Source organism: Cyprinodon variegatus, unplaced genomic scaffold, assembly GCF_000732505.1.
Source record: "Cyprinodon variegatus isolate N-32 unplaced genomic scaffold, C_variegatus-1.0 Scaffold273, whole genome shotgun sequence".
NCBI classification, from domain to species: Eukaryota; Metazoa; Chordata; class Actinopteri; order Cyprinodontiformes; family Cyprinodontidae; genus Cyprinodon; species Cyprinodon variegatus.
In genome coordinates this window covers 1105071-1118340 of record NW_015150726.1, presented here as the reverse complement: position 1 = coordinate 1118340, position 13270 = coordinate 1105071, and the positions used below count along the sequence as shown (strand labels likewise).

At 36.5% G+C, this 13270-nt stretch overlaps 1 non-coding gene across 1 annotated transcript; it reads left to right on the top strand.

Moving 5' to 3' along the window:
• The first annotated feature begins 4465 nt into the window (after window positions 1-4465).
• On the top strand, window positions 4466-4538 carry trnar-ccu. Its single transcript has one exon. It is a non-coding gene; the product is annotated as a tRNA-Arg (tRNA).
• The last annotated feature ends 8732 nt before the right edge of the window (window positions 4539-13270 follow it).

The window sequence follows — 13270 nt, the reverse complement described above, 5'->3', positions numbered from 1 at the left end:
TATATATATATATATATATATATATACAATAAATGAAAAACAAATGCTTGTTCATGATCAAATCGACTTATCTTACTCCTTGTAATGGTCTTAACAATACATACACATTTCTTATTATTAAGAGCTAAAAACTTTAACTTGTAGTCTAAAAGTAATGCATGCATGTTCTTTAAATATTTTACTTGATTATTTATCATTTTTTATGTTTAGCTTTTTTCCGGTGTAATTTTTCTGTGTCCAACACACTTTGGCAAGCCAGCTAGAGAAAAGAACCCCTAATGCTTTTACTGTACAGTAACTGAATATTACAGGAACAGGTTTTGGTTTAGTAACCTAGTGGGACTTATTAGGGCAGTGAAGGTGCGTTGTTCACTGAATCGCCTGCTTAACAGCCCAAATTTTGCATTTTTTACATGCATATTTGTATAAACATGGACCACTTAGATTTGACTCTACTCCCTGCTGTTTAATAGCTCAGTCAGGGCTTTTCAGACATCAGACTTACTTTATTTCCATCAGTGCTGAGCAAGTATGCTACGCGCTCCCTGCTTTAGGCCAGACTACATTACGTTTGATTGGCAGCCATTTGTTTTGAGTGCTTTCTTCAATGTTTAAATGTAGGAAGCTGGTTTGGCAGTTCTTAGCATCAAAGAAGTCTTTTCGACAGATCAGTCAGGGTAACAGGAGGAATGTAGCTGCAGGATAATATTTTTACCACTTCCCTTTCACGTTAAAAGGGCCTCTGGTAAGGATGAAACTGAGGTAAAAGAAGAGACTTTTCTCAACCTCAACAGCCATCCATTACTATTTACCAATAAGCTCCATTAGAACATCTTAAATGTGGTTCTACCCCTGTTCTCCATGACCCTTGGAACTGGGAAGTTAGAGTGAAGCAATCTCTAAGGTAACATTGTCCACTTTTTCCCAATTATGGATGCTCAAATTCATTCTTAACTAATAATTTCTTTTATCGGCAGATTTTCCCATCTGAGTGATGGATTTTTGCAGCTCCTCCATAGTTGCCATGTGGCCAGTTCTAGACAGGGGCTAACAAGGTCCAGTCCCTGTAGAATTTGCGCTGGCTGCTGGTATGGTCTGTCTTAAAGACATAATATTAAATCAATTTCTCCTAATAATAAACACTAGCAAATAAACCAACCAGTTTCATTTCTTACCTTTACAGTTTTTCATTAACAAGGTTTAGAAAATCTGTGTGTATCACTTTTGGCTTCAACTACATTGAGACATAACCACAGTTCTCATCTGTCAGATCAGGGGTTATGCAACCTGCACTTCCAAAGTCTAAAGAGGCTGTTTGGCCTTATTGGCTTTCTTACTATAAACAAAATAATAGCAACAGCTTTAACTCCTTCCACCTGAGCTCTGCCTCACATGAGGTCAGCCTGCTTTTCCCAGCCCTTTTATGTCGACATTGCATTCTTACTAGAAGTAAATATTAATATATTTTGGATCTGCCACAATCTAAAAACACAGTAATTTATTTAATATTTATTCCAGTAAAATCAATACTTTTTTTTACCCCTCTACACCTTCTGTACATATATAATTTTTGAAAACCTAATTATTTAGATGAAAAAGTTGCAGCTAAAACTTTTAAAGATTAAATTATTATGCTTTCAATTTCCTTTGTTGTTTCTTTATGTTCTTGGACTATGTCTAGTGGTTAGAGCAGTCCACTTGTGCTCTGAGAAGGTTGCAAGTACCCAGTTTGATCCCACTGCTTGTACTCTGGGTCCCTGGGGAGACCCTGAACCCCACACTGCTCCTCTGGCACCACAGCATGGGAGCCAACTGCTCCCCAAGAGGATGGGTTAAAATGCAGAGGTAAATGTCTCCAATGTTTGATCAATAAAGTTAATTTATTATGAAACACTTTCCTCACCCAGCTCCACCTTATAAATTTGAACGAGAACTGCCAGTTTTAATGCATCCATATCCTCCTGAGCATTTAAGTTGGATGGAAAGCCTCCTATTTGTAGTTTGAAGCTTGTCTAAATATTTCCATTTCAGCAGATAGCTTTAGAGATGCGCTGATTTCCTTTAGGGATATTAGAGTAGAGGATGAATACAAATGCATGCAACTTTTGTTGGATTTAACCTCTTATTAAAACATTTAAAACCCGCACTTTATTTTCCTCTAACTTCATCATAAAGTGCTCCTTTGTTTTATTCTGTCTCATTAAACTTCAGAAAATGTATTATACTTTGTGGCTTTTAATTTATCAAATTTCAAGTACGGTAAGTCTTGTTTCTGACTTATTTGACTGTTCATCTGTAAATCAAAAATGTATTAATCAAAACATTTTGCTTTTTAATATACACGTACCAATATCCTTCATTTTAACAAGGATACAAAGAAATAAATGCAAAATGAAAATGCCTGGTTATGATCAGTTTGCTTTTGTCTTTTTCACAATGACCAGTTTTACTTTACACTCTATATTAAATGACAGACAGTGATCTGCTTTCTCTGAAAATGTCCAACAGTAAAATCTCAGGGGTCTCTTAGATATAAATGTCTGGTTCTCTTGGTCTGCATTTTTCACTCAACAACTAAGCATGCCTTAAGTTTTAATGTTTTGGAAAAAGCTAAACAGAAAAAGTCCATATAAAGCTTTATGTATGGAGTTTGGGATGAAGTTGTTTTGTTTTTTAAAGTTATTTACTGTTTTGTCTTTTCTCACCGTTGCCTGATTGCTGTCACCCCTTACAAATTGTGTTTGATTGTCCTCCGGGAACAAAGGGTCTAGAGTATAACCAACCTGTTTTCCTGTATCACAGCCCTAAAGGTGGACGGCAGTACCTAGGGTGACAGCTTGTATACATAACTCAGCCACTCCGCTTGGCAATTCTGCTCATTTTGGGCTCAGACATTGATTGAGATCCATACAATCTGCGTTCTGTCTACGGTTGCACTGTGTTTGATCTCCATGCTTTGATCTTGAAAAGATTCTTCAGTTCTGACATACCAAGGAAAAAAAAAAAGGTCCTTTAGCTCCTTAGATGTGACTGTGAACCCTAAAATAACCTCAGAGCTCGGTGTATCGTCTTACAAAGAGATAGTGTGATGACTGAACCCACTGACTGGCACTTCATAACAATGTCTAGTTTCTCTTTTAGGCAACACAATCTTGATGCAAACTGAATCATCAAAAATAATAATTTCATTTTCTATAATATGGACATTGAAGTAGATATATTTAAAGTAATGCTTGGTCTAATTATACTTGCCTTTTCCCTCATTAACAGTCAATGCTGTTTGTTAAATATTAGTTGATTTTGAATAGCTTAAAAAAGTCAGAGAGTTCTTTACTTTAGATTTTCCCAAACATTTCAGTCTGCGACCCAATAATCACAACGCAACAGACTGGAAACTCCCTAAAAAGTCATACAAATATGTTAGTCCATATGTATTAATGCATATAAAGCTACATGAGTAAATGCACTCATAAATCAATAATTTTTTTAGCGTCAGTATTTCACTCTGCATATTATTAAGTATTTTTGATAATCTAATGGCACGTTTAATTATTAAAGTGCATAATTAATATCTGCATCATGTATTAGATCACAAAATATTTATTTCATTCTCATTATATATTTTGAAAATCACCTGTCAGCATTTTACTGTCACTTTCAGCTTGAATGGAGCGGTTTGTTTTGGCAGACGGACCATAGAGCAGAGGAAAAAAGGCTGAGAAGACTTAACAAGTCAGAGGAGCAGCATCTGCTGTTGCCGCATCTCTAGGAGGAATCGGGCCTTAAAAGGTAAAAGCTCCTGGAAGCAGATCAATGCTTTTAAAAATCAGTCTGGAATTTAAGAAGAGCTTTGTGTATTGCAGTCAAAAGCAGGAGGTGGGATGGCTGCACACAAGCAAACTTCAACAGCCTTGACAAACAGTTGGGCATGTGGTTGAAGATCTACGCTATAGCTGCTGAAATCATCATACAGTAAATACTAATTTGCCTTGTTTTTATATCTGTATATAGTGTTCCAATCCCTAAAGACACCAACCAATGAAATGTATCCTTAAAAAGCGAACCTATAGCACCTTATTATTACACTTCTCATTGTACAGAGAATATCTCTTCTTTCTGTCTTTCCTCCATCTTTCCTGATTACCACTTAAGCTCACAAAAAGTCCCTACTATAACATGTTGGACATTTTTTAAGGCCTGTGGGACTTTTTGAATTATGAACAACAATGTTATATTTCGATGAGATCTAAGATTTTTCTTAAAAAGATTTAATGGGGAACTGCTTTTAGTCTTATGATATTTTGGAAATACAGAAAAGGAAGGTATGTGTTTAGTTTGTGAAATATCATTACAAAGATAGTAGTTAACAGTAGACATAAGGATTGTGAAAAAATAAAGATAATTTTAAAACGTACTTATGAAAAGACTTCAGATGAGTCCAATGAGGAAATAGATGCTGATGTGTGCCCCAGTGGCCTAAAGGATAAGGCACTGGCCTCCTAAGCCAGGGATTGTGGGTTCAAGTCCCATCTGGGGTAAATGCTACTACAAAAGTGCACTGGAAGCATTCCAGTTGCAGGACTTAACACCAAAGTCAGTGTTCAGCTCTGAGTTTGCTGCAACCTATTGGTTGCTTGAAGTACTTGGTTTGATCCCCATGACCTGCTCTCTGAGGACACCCCACATTGCTAAATGCAGAGAGTGAATTTGGTTGTTTTGTACCGTATTTTATAGCACATCATTCTGTAGCAGCAAAGAAGCTGCAGACCATCATGCCACCAACACCATATTTGACTGTTGTTTACACACAGTATTTTCATCAGAATATTTTTTGGATGATTTGAGACGGGTCTTTGTGTAGTGATTAGCATTACCTTTTCTAACAAACAGCTTTTTTTATGGATCAGTGCTTCTAGTTCCTTTTGTATGTCCACTTCTATCTCCTTGAACCTCAGTCTAGAAGTTCCTTTCTATTAAAAGGGGCTTTTTTCCTCTCCACTGTCACTGTATGCATGCTCGGTGTGAGGAATTAATGTAAAGCAGAGGTCTCCAACCCTGGTCAAGACCCACTGTCTACCAGCATGTGTTAGGTGCTCCCCTACCTACCCACACCTGACTTAAAACAAGTGAGTGATTAAGAGACCTCTTCAGCCTCTGGAGGATGCTGACAAGTTAATGTGATCATTTGGTGCCAGAGGCACATCTAAAACTTTCAGGACAGTGGGCTCTGAGGACCAGGGCTGAAGGCCTCTGCTAGTCTCAATGAGTTGTGATGGGATAAATATGTCATTAAACTAATTTAAAAATTTTAAAGGTTTAAAAATTTTACTGACACAGTGAAAATAGATGTATTTGATATTTCCTCAGTTCATCTCTTCCGGACAGATGTAGATTAGATTTATCTGGTGGTGTACAGATCAAGCAAAGCTTACAGATGCAGCAGACACATCATTGATCTGTTTAGTTTAACAATGTTTGGTGGAAATCACAGAGATATGAAACAAGTAAGGTTTTACTGCACATACAGTTGTGCTTGAAAATGTACATACCCCCATGAAAGAAAATAATACATTTACACTAGGAATTCAAATAACCTAAAACTGGAAAAAGTAATAATAAAGATAAAAATTTGCTAAACTAAAAACGTTGCAAATGAGCATCTAATCTTTTCCAGTCATATGGAAGTGGGACACAGTTTTTGTAGTTCTTACAATGGTAGACTCATTTCTAAAGAGAAGGTGCAAAGCATGATTTGAAAACAGCTTTTAATTTTTTTCTCATGTTGTGTGATTTTTAAATTAGCTTGATAATTCCGGACATTTAAATACCAAGAAAAGGCCAAAAAGGGGAAGGAAATTCTTCATAGCCCAGTAGAATGAATGCAGCTTGTGCATAAAATACTAAAACCGTCATATGTAAAGTTATTGTAAAAGTTATTAGATATATTTATTTTTCTAAACAAGCTTTCATAAATGAATATGCTCTTTAAAATTGTGTATTATTTTTGTAATTTTATTTTAATCTATTTTTAAGGCTGACTGCATGTGAGACTCTGAATATTATCAGATTGAGATACAAAAAAAACCAAAAAAACATCCCACCTTCCCAATTACCTGTCCGTCCTCACCTTTGGCATCTCTGGGCATGGAAATAGGGCTGTTTTTTTGACCATGAATCAGACCTTCAGAGCCTCTCCATCTAAATGACTTCCTCAGGTCAGAGGTCAATGTCCCATCACTCACTAAGCCGTGCCTGATTAGCTGGTTGGGTCAAAGTCCCAGGATGGTTATTTACTTAGAGGAATCTTCAAGCACAAGATTTCCTGTTTTCCATATTGAACTTGGTGAACATGTTATTCTACATGACAATAGATTTGTTAGTTTCTGCATTGTTAATTGTTAATCTTTTTGTTGCTTCAAGTTTATTTGTAAAACTAACAAAAAAAAAGCTTTATTTCTTTTGTTTAATTTTCTGTGTTGTTAAAAAGACCTTTGCGTTTTATTTAAAGCTGGCCCGATAATTATTCTAACCTTGGTTTTATTTCTCCAACATGACACACCATCCTGTTTTCGCAACCCCACCCCTTCCTAGCAATCTCTGACTATTATTCTCCCTTGAATCTGTGCTGACTCGAGCCTCGGCCTGCTGCTCAGGCTGCGGCTGTGTTTGACTGCGATCTAAAAGACTCTCGATGACACATTTGTGTCAGGAAGCAGCTTTGGTCACCGAATACTCTTTAGAAACACAAAAGAATTGCAGAAGGCAATATTTACATCAACAGCAACGTTTAGGGCAACAACAATGCAGCCCCCACGCTGGAGCGGGTGTCAACAAAGCAACGCCTCACCAAGTCTAATTTTCAAATTAATTTGCCCCCACAGACTCGGCATATAGAGCTCAATGGGGAGGAAGAAAGAACGAGTAATTGTGTTTTGTTTTATACTTTTATCAGCTTCACAAACATGGTGGCACAAACAAAGTATCCTTTCTGTGCCGTTTCCTTCCACTCTGATTGGACTAATTGGGACCTGTTGACAGCGAATCCCATCCGTGCAGGAACAAGCCAATCAAATCTCAGCGTCTGTCATCCCTGGCACAAGGAGCTTCCAGCCCCCATCCTTCATAAAGGCCTTTGTCTCTGTGACCTAACTGACCTGGAGCATTTTTTAATATGGAAAGTCTGATTAAGTCTCTCAAAACAGGACACGAGGCATTCTGCTCTAGAGCTTTTGGTTCAAAGGATGAAAGCTGTTCTTTATGACATTACAAGCTTTCTAAATGCAGTCATCAGCAAGCAAGCACGCAGTATAAAGATACTATGAGCAAAAAAAAACAAAACAAAAAAGAACCAGGGTTTTCCAAAATATATCATTAAAAAAGTCACCAAAATAATTTTTTTCTTTTGTTGCTTTAATTCGGTTGAAAAGTTAAGGACTGATGAGGCATCTGCATATAGACATCTTGTGAATTTTTTCAAAAGTTGTAAGAATTGTTCAAATAGGTTAACAAAGCCGTTGCACAAACAAAGTTATTAAGATATTTATCCAAGGTAATAAAGGAAGTCAGCATTTGTGATCAGCCTTTGATAGAGAATGCAAAGGTTCACATCCTGTTGCTTATTTAAACTATTATTTGAAAGAAGACACCTTTAGTTTGAACTGCTTTTGGGTACAAACAGGAAAAAGCCACAGTGTGACAGAAAAGATTAGATGAATTATTTGAACTGTGAGGATTTTATGATTTGTAAACAAGAACTGGCTTCTTCTTTCCTACTCAAAATGCCAAAATTGTCTATCCTGTCTTGTGAGCTGGAACTCATATGAAATCTCCATGTGTTATGTTTGATGTGCGAACATTAAAGAAACAGACATGCTTATCTCAAGATGATATTTTCACAGTTTGACCTTTTTAGAATTGATTTTAGTTACAAAATTGGAAAAAGAGAATAAATATTGTATAAAAATAAACACATCAAAGTAAACAAAACCATTCAACATGTTCCGATCTAAAAGAAAATAAGTGTCTCAAATCAGTACAGATATAAAGTTCATTGAGCTACTGGCCACATTATTGTGATTTTTTATTTGCTTTCATTTTGCTCTATTAAAAAAACATAAGAACATACTGAGTTCTGTTGTTCATCAAGTCAATTAAGAGAAAAACAAACCAGTGGACTACAGTCATGGACTGTTGACATATTTGAATAGACCAGTTTCAACAGTAGTAATTAAATGCCCAATCATGGAGCATTGGCAGTAAGTAGGGATACATTTTTTGAAGTGGAAAATATCACTTAGGAGTTTTTAAATTGAGGTCTAGTCCGGTGGTCGGCTATAGTTACTTGGCTCTAATATACGGAGATAACATTTCTGTGGGTTTATGGTAAAGCAGAGTAATTCTCTAATTGGTGGAAACTAGTCACCAAGTAGGATGTTTGATTTTTTTTTTTCTTTTTGCAGAAAATGTAGTTAACTAATATTAACTAACATGTGGAGTTAATGTGGTTGAGCCTGCTCCCAGTATCACCCCACTTTATCAGATGAATATCATCAGTCTCCTATTACTTACTTCATTGAGGATAGTATTCTACCGTACGCTGTCCAATTTTCCTAGTTTTAAAACAATCATTGAAAATAATGTGGCCAATTTGTACCATGCAGAGATGGTAATAGTTTTCAAGTCCTGCTGGTGGTATGAAGAAACAAAAAAATTATTATTGGCTCATAGGTTTTTCTCACACCCTGCATTTATTATAAAAGATTAGATTTTTTTGGATGCAGACCACTATAACATGTATAACATCTGACTTCCGCTTTAGTATTTTAGATTTAGAGGCTTTGGATTCCCTTTTTTGATTATTCAAGAAATAAATACACATTAAATTAAATATTCAGGACTGACTAAGTTGAATTGAAAATGCACAGATAATCTTTATCTTCAGAATATTTCATTTTTATTCATATTTTCAATATATTTTTACTGCAGTATTTTCACCTTTTCCATCAATTATTAAAATATTTAGCAATTAATGTCCTATCACTATTTTTATACAAACCTTACAGCTCTGGATAGAATAGCCTATAGTGGCAATTTTACAATGAAACTTACCAAAGATAGTCTTTTTTAGCTATTCTGTATCTCATGCCGGTGACATGCCTACAGAGATGTTTGTTAAAAGAAATGTAATGAGACCAGGCTAATTAGCTAGCTGGACAGTATGCATGACTTTCATACAGGAGTCTGGGGATCAAATTTGGCTTGGTTCCTCAATTGACTACCATGCCACAATATGTATATATATATATATATAATTTATTTTTTCTCTTGATAATAAGGGCTGATAATACATATACATAGAAACTCCAAAATTGCTTTATAAAGCCATGAAAACTGAGCAGAGCACCATTCATACTTTCACATCTGATATCCTGTATGTCTGACTAGTTTCTAGCATTTCCACATCTTTACAGAGCAATACTAAATAAAAAATGAAATCATTTAAACCCTCAATGTTTCAATTTCAATTCAATTAAATTCAGTTTATTTATATAGCACAATGACAACACGTCATCTCAAGGCACTTTACAGTTCACCAGATCACACAGTCAAATTGATTTAAAGTTTTGATTGCATCGACTCATTGACTCTTCAGCAATCCCTCACACTAAGCATGCTTGTAGCGACAGTGGAGATGAAAAACTCCCTTTTAACAGGAAGAAACCTCCAGCAGAACCAAGACGAGCTCTGAGCCAATGTCAGAGGATGAACAGAGTACATACAGCCAGTCACTGTCAGAGAAACAGGACTACACTTGAAAAACAGGCTGAATCTACAACATCTCCAACACAGGGACTGCCAATATTCCTGATGGTAAAATCAGTTTTTATTTTGGTTTCTATTGTGTTAAAACCAGCTTATTTATCACTTTTCTGAAACTACAACCAAACAACAGTTTGTTCATTTCCAGTAAGAGATCTGTCATATATAGATGTTTTTTCTTTTTAAAATGTTGAAGGGGGCTCTGTTGTTTATAAACATTTTTTTTTTTTTTTTGCATGATTTAGGTTACAACTCAGGCTTTGATCTTATGCAATCACAATTGAATAACTTAAGAACTTAAGCACTAGCCTTCTAATCAAACTTCAGTGCAAGCAGCTTGTTTATGTCTATAAACTAGAATTTTCACACAGTAAACAAGGTCATAAAAACACTTTTTGAAAAAAATAAGTAATAAACAAATGTAAAAGAAAATGAGATGGGCATAGAAAACTCCCTCCAGTTTGTCAGCAATTGTCTAAGCAGGAAAGCCTAAAGTGTAAAGTTTCCTGTGGAGGTAAACTGGACTTTGCTAAAGTAGCTGTGAACAGGTAGAGAGATGCATCCTAATTACTTTTCAGTTTTCTTTCCTTTGTTTTAAAGATTTTTTTAGTGTTAAGAGACAACAGCACCTTTGCTCTGGCAGTAAGCCGAGACAAATGACCAGTAGAAGACTGAGACCACAGCAGCTGGGAAAAAGACTCTTGACTCCATTCAGAGTCTCCCAGAGCAACTCATCCTTCAGCACCATTATGACCCACTAATATATAGGCCAGCACCTGTCTTTGGTGGGCCAGGACACCCCTCTTCCCATCACCTTCGTCCTCTGGAGGGGTGGAGAAGCTTGGTGATCCCCATCCATCCTAAATGCTAAGCAGACCGACGAGAAAAGGCAGTTGTGATGAGAGAGAACGAGAAGAGTATGCACCCGTAACCTCTTTGTGCTTTTAACCACCGCCTTTCTTGTATTCCACGGTCATGTCCACACAATAGAGTCCTAACAGGAGCTGTCAGCAGACAACACTACGGTAACGCTACGGGGGCTGGATCATGTTAGCTCTGTGTTTGTGCAACACTGAAAGCCTGCTAGCTACGGTTTAAGAGTGTTTTGTTTTGTTTTCTAAAGAGGTGTGTGGCACCTTTCAGCTTCGTGTTTACAGACACCAAACGCCACTGAAGGAGAGAGCATCTGATAACTGGAGGAACGGGAAGGCTAAACATGCTTTTTATTTTCTTTAAAATGGTATATAAGATGTCCGGTAGAGGGCTCCACTTTGCTTGATCGATATAGTGAGGTGTTGACATGTCATTTTGCTCTGGCAGAACAGAGATAGCGAGGCTGTGAATGGAGACGCTGAGAGACGGCAGCAGGTGAATTGTCCTGACAGCAGATACAGTGTATCAACGTGCTGCTTTTAAGTGTGCGGTTTGGATTCAGTGTGTCCCTACATGTAGAGCTCTGTTTGGCCACAGCCTGTGAAAGCGATACTTGTCGCCATCCGCATTGTGTGTTTGCCTATGTGTTTATGAGTTATAACCATGTACACAGAGCCACGAGCCAGCTGCAGACTTTATTTGTTGGATACATGTAATTAATTCACAAAGGACCATAAGAGCTTTAGACTCAGAGTACAAAGGAGTTGGGCTGCTGTAACAAGGTAAGGTTGAATCGGCTGATGATTTTGTTTGTTGGGAACCAATATTTAGGCAGGTGTCTCAGCTGAAAGGGATCAACAATGCATACACACATGAGGGCAAAGCATCCTCAGCCAAGGGCTTAGGACTTCATTTATTATGGCTCACTTAAGCATTCAGACCTTTTCAAGTTTTTTTCTTAAGTTAGAATCACGATCCTTAAAATATTGTTTTTCCATGTGAGAGACACAAAATAGTGCAAAATTTTGTATATGCAATAATCTTTTTAAAGAAAATAAAATTTGGCACACAGTTGTATTTTGTCTCTTTTCCTCTGACTCCTATAAAATCTACTGTTATAATTATTTTCAGAGGCCATCTTAGTACATTTCTGGTGCATTCTTTAAGAACATTAGCAAACAAACAACATAAGAACAGAACAGCAGATAAGGGGGAAAGTTAGGGAGAAGTTTTTGACATGGTTAGGTTAAAAATATGTCAACCTTCAAACAAATTTCCTGCACTAATATATCCTTACCATGAAAATGGAAGTGGTATTGAACAGTGTAACGCACCATTGCTCACCATGCTTGGTGTGAAGAAGTTTAGTCAGAAAAGCAGACAAGAGGTCGATGGGAACTTAGGAGGCACTACAGAGGTCTACAATTCAGATGTGATAATCTGTCAACATTAAAACTATTAGTACTGTTAAGCAAAAACACAGGCTTTGTGGAAGAGTAACAAGACAAGGGTAATTTTTAAGGTAAGGTCAGAAAAACATCTGGTTGCTGTTGTGACCACAAGCCATGTAGAGAAAACAACATACAAAAATGAAGTTGTAAAAGTTATCTCTGCAGAGCACTTTTGGACCTACTTTTAGACCCTATGTGGCATATCTTACAGATGGAGGGAAATCAACAGTACCCATTATACTAACACGTTTTTGCTTTTTTTTTTCCTATTCATATGGACTGTGCTGCTAAAGTCAGCCTTATCCCATTACAGGCTGTAGAAGACTAACTGAGAGAGTGCTCATTTTTCAAAAGGATGATGACCCAAACATACATGGGAGCTAGTGTTTCAAACTGATGTATTGCATATTCGTATGCTAGACTGACTCAAAGTCCAGACCTAAATATACCGCAAAAGAAAAACACTTTTTTTATGGCAAAGCTTAAAAAAATATGTTTAATCCATAAAGATGTGCATGTGCTGATCAATAAAAACCACAAGAAACTGTTCAGATTTTACTTTTCAGAAAATATCACATTACATTATTTTTTGTTTATATACATAAAATATTATTTCTATACATCCTTGGTTATAAAACTCTATAGCAGACTAATAAAAAGGGGCTTAAAATGCAGATAATGTTTTGTAGCTCACTGACCATTAGATGGCAGTAATGCATAGCTGAGCTGTTGCATCCACTTTCATGGCCACTGATTTTCTTCCTTCTCAAAAATGACAAACTTTTTTGGATAAAAACTTGTTTTAAAAAGCAAAAAAAGGGTCTGTATAATCTAGCTGGGTTCCCAGATGGTAAGCTGGTCAGAGTTTGACTTGCTGTAAAGCAGAACATAAGGAAATATGCTTGAGAAGAGTTTTTTTCTGGCCCTAATAAGATATTAAGAAGCATTTGAGTGCATCAGTCCAAACAAACAACCCTAGGATTGATAGTAGTTATCTCTAAAAAATAATCTCTATGTTTGTATGCCCGGTTTCTGCAAATATTTTTATTTTCTGGGAGATGCATTGCTTGAAAAAGGACCTTTAGAAAACCAGAGGTTTTTCCACTTTGTCTATAGATTGGCTGTCA